The sequence below is a fragment of the Aulonocara sp. 'chitande type north' Nkhata Bay genome, linkage group LG11, assembly GCF_057382095.1.
Source record: "Aulonocara sp. 'chitande type north' Nkhata Bay isolate Kocher_YH1m ecotype deep benthic linkage group LG11, A_spYH_male_GT1.1, whole genome shotgun sequence".
NCBI lineage: Eukaryota > Metazoa > Chordata > Actinopteri > Cichliformes > Cichlidae > Aulonocara > Aulonocara sp. 'chitande type north' Nkhata Bay.
Window position 1 is genome coordinate 6,213,889 of NC_141354.1, and position 7,842 is coordinate 6,221,730.

Consider the following 7,842-nt stretch of genomic DNA (forward strand, 5'->3'; position numbering starts at 1 on the left):
CGGGTCGTTCGACACGCAGCATGGCAGGGATCGGTGACATAACATGTAGCAGTTTCCCTTCACAGAAGCGTCTGCAGCAGGTGGGTGGAGGAGGAGGCAGCAGAACCAGGCCTTTGGAGCACTGTGTCATCTCCTGGTCCTGATGCTTTGAATCTCCCTCTCTGTCTGTCTGTCTGTCTGTCTGTCACACACACACACACACACACACACACACAGAAGCTGGTCAAGTGCTGTGCAACTGGGATTGCACCTGTCGTCCACAGGAGGGCGCCTAGCTGGGAAGTCCAGTACATTCCATATTAAAGTTGTTGCAAGTGCATTTTTTGTGTAAAAGACAGACACACACACACACACACACACACACACACACACACACACACAGTAAGGTCTGAAGTGCAAAATTTGAATTACATTCCTTTGTATCTCTCCCTCTCTCTCTCTCTCTCTCTCTCTCTCTCTCTCTGTCTCTCTCTCTCTCTCTCTGTCAACACACACACACACACACACACACTCACACACACCAAAGCACACAGACAGAAGCTGGTCACAACTGCTGTGCAACTGGGATTGAACCAGGGGGGCTCCCTCTGCTGGCTCAATGCGGTACAAAGTGTCAGAAGCTGTTAGATATCTGCTTTTGACAATCAATTGCACCTGTCATCCACAGGAGGGCGCCTAGCTGGGAAGTCCAGTACATTCCATATTAAAGTTGTTGCAAGTGCATTTTTTGTGTAAAAGACAGACACACACACACACACACACACACACACACACACACACACTGTAAGGTCTGAAGTGCAAAATTTGAATTACATTCCTTTGTATCTCTCCCTCTCTCTCTCTCTCTCTCTCTCTCTGTCTCTCTCTCTCTCTCTCTCTCTCTGTCAACACACACACACTCACACACACACACACACACACACTCAATGGAGTATAAAATAAAGACCGGGGCAGTTCTCTCACTGGAGTCTCTTAGAGTGGAGGCTGCCCTTGCTAGCAAGAAGTTCTGTGTGTTTCTCTTCTCTGAGTCTTTACTGAAGAAGTGTTTTATAACATTTTCCTTAACAACTGACATGTGTTTTTTGTGTAAAAGAGAGAGAGAGACACACACACACACACACACACACACACACACACACACACACACACACACACACACTCACACTCACAGGCTCAGAGATGAGGGAAAAACAACAGAAATCAGGATAGATTTTAATGTCAGGAGATGCCCTGTGATGCTGGGGCCATTGTGTAAGATTGGAATGTGTACCAGTGGCTGGTGGGTGGTCCTTGAAGGTCCCGGGAGGAGGCGGCGAGGAGGCAGCGGGTGGCTGGGCTTGAGCTGTGGATCAGGGACGTCATTAATTCTGCCTGGTGCTGCGTGTGCCCTGTGCAGCTTGGATGTCTGCCGCTGACGCTCTGTGGTTCCTGTTCTGCTGATCTCCTGGTCCACACACGGCTTCAGGGTGTACTGTACAAGGGGAGAAGAAATGCATCATTGGTTACCAAAATAAAACAGTGTCTTTCTGCCTGTGTCATTCTGTTTGGTTTCTTTGAGCGTTTGTTTCTTAAATACACAGCAAGTGTCACTCTCTCTCTCTCTCTGTCACACACACACACACACACACACACACACACACACACACACACACACACAGACACTGTGAGGTCTGCAGTTCAAAATTTGAATCTCAGAGCTTGGTGTTTTTGTCTCCCTCCAGTGGACAAATGCAGGTATGATGAGGGTTGGTTAGGTTAGGGGGTAATAGCCAGAGCTTGACGGAATAAAATGGAATAACTGGGAAAGTAAGTGTCGTAGAGGGATGAAAGTGGTGTCTACGGGGGGGTTTCGGGGTGCTCCGGACACCCTGGTGAAGACCCCATGTCGATAGCACCAACGGTTCTGGACTTGGTGTAAATGGGTCCAAATTTGACGGAATAAAAAGGTCAAAGTGGCAGATAGGAGTGTCCGATCGGGCCGATTCCACCACCACTGTACTCAGCAGGCCCTGCCGGGTCGTTCGACACGCAGCATGGCAGGGATCGGTGACATAACATGTAGCAGTTTCCCTTCACAGAAGCGTCTGCAGCAGGTGGGTGGAGGAGGAGGCAGCAGAACCAGGCCTTTGGAGCACTGTGTCATCTCCTGGTCCTGATGCTTTGAATCTCCCTCTCTGTCTGTCTGTCTGTCTGTCTGTCTGTCTGTCACACACACACACACACACATAGAAGCTGGTCAAGTGCTGTGCAACTGGGATTGCACCTGTCGTCCACAGGAGGGCGCCTAGCTGGGAAGTCCAGTACATTCCATATTAAAGTTGTTGCAAGTGCATTTTTTGTGTAAAAGACAGACACACACACACACACACACACACACACACACACACACACACACACACACACACACACACACAGTAAGGTCTGAAGTGCAAAATTTGAATTACATTCCTTTGTATCTCTCCCTCTCTCTCTCTCTCTCTCTCTCTCTGTCTCTCTCTCTCTCTCTCTGTCAACACACACACACACACACACACACACACTCACACACACCAAAGCACACAGACAGAAGCTGGTCACAACTGCTGTGCAACTGGGATTGAACCAGGGGGGCTCCCTCTGCTGGCTCAATGCGGTACAAAGTGTCAGAAGCTGTTAGATATCTGCTTTTGACAATCAATTGCACCTGTCATCCACAGGAGGGCGCCTAGCTGGGAAGTCCAGTACATTCCATATTAAAGTTGTTGCAAGTGCATTTTTTGTGTAAAAGACAGACACACACACACACACACACACACACACACACACACACACTGTAAGGTCTGAAGTGCAAAATTTGAATTACATTCCTTTGTATCTCTCCCTCTCTCTCTCTCTCTCTGTCTCTCTCTCTCTCTCTCTGTCAACACACACACGCACACACACACGCTCAATGGAGTATAAAATAAAGACCGGGGCAGTTCTCTCACTGGAGTCTCTTAGAGTGGAGGCTGCCCTTGCTAGCAAGAAGTTCTGTGTGTTTCTCTTCTCTGAGTCTTTACTGAAGAAGTGTTTTATAACATTTTCCTTAACAACTGACATGTGTTTTTTGTGTAAAAGAGAGAGACACACACACACACACACACACACACACACACACACACACACACACACACACACACACACACACACTCAGCGGCTCAGAGATGAGGGAAAAACAACAGAAATCAGGATAGATTTTAATGTCAGGAGATGCCCTGTGATGCTGGGGCCATTGTGTAAGATTGGAATGTGTACCAGTGGCTGGTGGGTGGTCCTTGAAGGTCCCGGGAGGAGGCGGCGAGGAGGCAGCGGGTGGCTGGGCTTCGGCCTTGGCCCAGGGGGTTAGGGTTAGGGGTTAGGGTTAGGGTTAGGGGGTTAGGGGTTAGGGTTAGGGGGTTAGGGGTTAGGGTTAGGTTAGGGGCCTATTGATCTTGTACAGTCACTGTTGTGAGTCCGGTGCACTGGCAACAGCTGCCTGGTCACTGTCACTCATGTCTCACCCCTTGTGGCAAACCAGTCTATTATCACTCTCATTAGAAGAAGAAAAATTCAATTGAAGACACAATATTCTTTTTTTTTTTTTTTTTTTTTTTTTTTTTTTTTTTTTTTTTTTTTTTTTTGCCCCAGCATGTACCTCTCCAGCTTTTATTGTCATGTCAAGAGTCTCACAAAGCAGCAATAATTGTCAATACAATTGAAAGGGAGCAATTCAAACTGCGTTCAGGCCCCGTGGATGTTGAGTTCGCAGTCTGGAAATCCACAATCTCTCATATCTCCTCCTCTGGCCCTCCGGGGTTAGGGGGGTTAGGGGTTAGGGTTAGGGTTAGGGGGTTAGGGTTAGGGGGTTAGGGTTAGGGTTAGGGTTAGGGGTTAGGGTTAGGGGGTTAGGGTTAGGGTTAGGGTTAGGGGGTTAGGGGGTTAGGGTTAGGTTATGGGGAAAAAGCCAGGAGAGGATGGGACAAAAGTGGAATAACTGAAAAAGTAAGAGGTGTAGAGGGCTGATGTTGGTGTCTAGGTGGGGGTTTTGGTGGGTGCCGGACGCTGTGGCGAAGAGGCCACGCCGATGGCTTCTTCGGTTCTGGAGATATGGCGAATCGGACCAAAAAGGATGGGACAAAACGGTCCCAGTCGGAGAAAGGAAGGTGCAGAGGGCCTGGGTCCACCACCACTGTACTCAGCAGGCCCTGCCGGGTCGTTCGACACGCAGCATGGCAGGGATCGGTGACATAACATGTAGCAGTTTCCCTTCACAGAAGCGTCTGCAGCAGGTGGGTGGAGGAGGAGGCAGCAGAACCAGGCCTTTGGAGCACTGTGTCATCTCCTGGTCCTGATGCTTTGAATCTCCCTCTCTGTCTGTCTGTCTGTCTGTCTGTCACACACACACACACACACACACACACACACACACACACACACACACACAGAAGCTGGTCAAGTGCTGTGCAACTGGGATTGCACCTGTCGTCCACAGGAGGGCGCCTAGCTGGGAAGTCCAGTACATTCCATATTAAAGTTGTTGCAAGTGCATTTTTTGTGTAAAAGAGACACACACACACACACACACACACACACACACACACACACACACACTCACACTGTAAGGTCTGAAGTGCAAAATTTGAATTACATTCCTTTGTATCTCTCCCTCTCTCTCACTCTGTCTCTCTCTCTCTCTCTCTCTGTCAACACACACACACACACACACACACACACACACACACACACACACACACACACACACACACAAGCTGGTCAGCTGCTTTGCAACTCAATGCGGTACAAATCGACTTGTGTGCCTCTTTTTCTCTTTGGGTTTTCTGTGTGTTTTTTAAAATTTTTAAATCCACAGCAAGTGTCTCTCTCTCTCTCTCTCTGTCTGTCTCTCTGTCACACACACACACACACACACACACACACACACACACACACACACACACTGTAAGGTCTGAAGTGCAAAATTTGAATTACATTCCTTTGTATCTCTCCCTCTCTCTCTCCCTCTCTCTCTCTCTCTCTCTCTCTCTGTCAACACACACACACACACACACACACACACACACACACACACATACGCTCAATGGAGTATAAAATAAAGACCGGGGCAGTTCTCTCACTGGAGTCTCTTAGAGTGGAGGCTGCCCTTGCTAGCAAGAAGTTCTGTGTGTTTCTCTTCTCTGAGTCTTTACTGAAGAAGTGTTTTATAACATTTTCCTTAACAACTGACATGTGTTTTTTGTGTAAAAGAGAGAGAGACACACACACACACACACACACACACACACACACTCACACTCAGCGGCTCAGAGATGAGGGAAAAACAACAGAAATCAGGATAGATTTTAATGTCAGGAGATGCCCTGTGATGCTGGGGCCATTGTGTAAGATTGGAATGTGTACCAGTGGCTGGTGGGTGGTCCTTGAAGGTCCCGGGAGGAGGCGGCGAGGAGGCAGCGGGTGGCTGGGCTTGAGCTGTGGATCAGGGACGTCATTAATTCTGCCTGGTGCTGCGTGTGCCCTGTGCAGCTTGGATGTCTGCCGCTGACGCTCTGTGGTTCCTGTTCCTGTCATAAAAGGCCCTGTACAAGGGGAGAAGAAATGCATCATTGGTTACCACAAATAAAACAGTGTCTTTCTGCCTGTGTCATTCTGTTTGGTTTCTTTGAGCGTTTGTTTCTTAAATACACAGCAAGTGTCACTCTCTCTCTCTCTCTCTGTCACACACACACACACACACACACACACACACACACACCAAAGCACACACACACACACACACCAAAGCACGCACACACACACACACACACACACACACACACACACAGACACTGTGAGGTCTGCAGTTCAAAATTTGAATCTCAGAGCTTGGTGTTTTTGTCTCCCTCCAGTGGACAAATGCAGGTATGATTAGGGTTGGTTAGGGATGAGGAAAGAGAAAGGGGACCCAGCAGCCGCTGGACCCCCTTGGAGGCACGCTCACGACGAATGAAGTGGGCAGACGTCCCCCGTTCAAAAAATTGCCCATATAGGGTGATAATTGGCCAATGCGCATCGTTGGGCCTTCGCGACGTTTCGGCGTATTTGTGCCTTTTTCAAGCTGGCCCAACGTGTCTTCTGTTTCTGTTTCTTGCCTGTCTCGGCTTTTATATACTCTCTGTCTCCACCCACTTTGGGCTTTCTGTTTTCTTTCTTTTCTTTATATTTCTGTTTCTCTGTTTGTTCTTTAACTTTCTTATATTTCTCAACTTGTACGTTTTCTTTTCTTATTTCTCAACTTGTACGTTTTCTTTTTCTTATTCTTTCTTTAACTTTTTCATTCTGTTTATATTTTTAATTTTTAAATGGCACCCCCTGCTTTATTGACATCCCGTCCTGTATTTTTCCTCTCTGGCACCCCCTTCTCATTTGTCCTTTCCAGTTCTACGGCTTTTACGTGTTTCTTCCATTTCTCAACTTGTACGTTTTTCTTTTTCTTATTTCACAACTTGTACGTTTTCTGTTTCTTATGACTGGATAAGGGGTGAATGATAGGACGGGGCACTAGTTTTGGTTTCACAAAGCCATTGGTCACCCCCAGATTGTGAGCAGCAACAGTCTCCCCGTTGACCACTCGAAACAAAGTGAATTCGGAAGACAGAGTGTGCATGACCATCGGGAGGTCTCGCTCTCGAACCAGGATGAAGTCCGTCTGATACGTCGACAGCATGAAAACAGAAATGTTGTGGTCGGCCAGTGGTGCGATGACTGATTTAGCGATTTTGGTGACTCCTATGGGTTGTGAAGTGGATGTGTTGCTACCTCCTGACACCACGTTAAGGGCCACCCACGTGGCGTCGGCAACGCTGATGTGCTCCGACTGGGGCAGCTCTTTAAATCCTTCCTCGTCGACGATGATGGTATAGTCCTCTGGAGTCTCTGTCAAACTGAAAAACTTGCATCTTGTTTTGGAGGCCAGGAAGGCGAGTTTTATTAATCCGTGAGTGCAAATCTGGATCCCTTCTTTCTCTATACTCGCCACTTTCAAGCTGTGCTCTAAAATATGAAGCTCCATCTTTTACGTCTTCTCATTTGAGGAAGGACTAAAATGGGTTAGGGTGGGGAAGATAATCCCTTCTCCGAAAGGAAAAGGAGCGTGCACGGTCCATCCCTCCCTGCGGCCCTCCGTACCCGTCCCAGAAGACTTGGCGGTCACGTTGGCGGCGGCGGCCATAGCATACCACCGTCCAGCCGTCGTCCATGGCGTCCAGAATTTTTTTCTTCTTTTCTTTTTTCCAAAAAAAATTAAATGTGCTTCAAAAAATATTTATTTAATTTTAATGTGAACAAAAAACGCTTTCCAAAATGTGGAAAGGAAAAAGTCACGTAAAAACAGTAAACAACAAAAGAAGGTGTGCCAAAAAAAACTGTTTATTTAAAAATAAACACAAAAAACACAACGTTTCGACCGTACACGGTCTTCTTCAGGTGTGGCACACAGAAAACTGTAAGCTAGGTTAGCTGGCAACAGTTGGACTGGCAGAGATGTGCTCTCATCGAGTGCCGAGTGGAAAATGAGCTCCTGTGTGAGCTCCGCCTTTTATATTCTCCCCTCGGCTTTCATACAAAAACATCTGCACGTATCAAGAGCGTATTACAAACATATTTTCTCACAAATGAGTCATTAACAGTGATTTCCCTGCGCCCTGAAAGAACAGAAGTTGTGAATTCACAGAAGTGGAACTCTTAAATGAAATGTTGCCTGGGACAACTGCAGATCAGATACAAGGATCCTCAGATAAAGTGCGTTCCATCGAGAGCGTGTGGTATGGACGGCACTCGCAGTAATTA

General features: G+C 47.5%; 1 pseudogene; it reads right to left on the reverse strand.

Annotated features, from left to right (window-relative positions):
• Positions 1-5,844: 5,844 nt before the first annotated feature.
• LOC147318390 (cytosolic arginine sensor for mTORC1 subunit 2 pseudogene) lies at positions 5,845-7,771 on the reverse strand (annotated as a pseudogene).
• Positions 7,772-7,842: the final 71 nt, after the last annotated feature.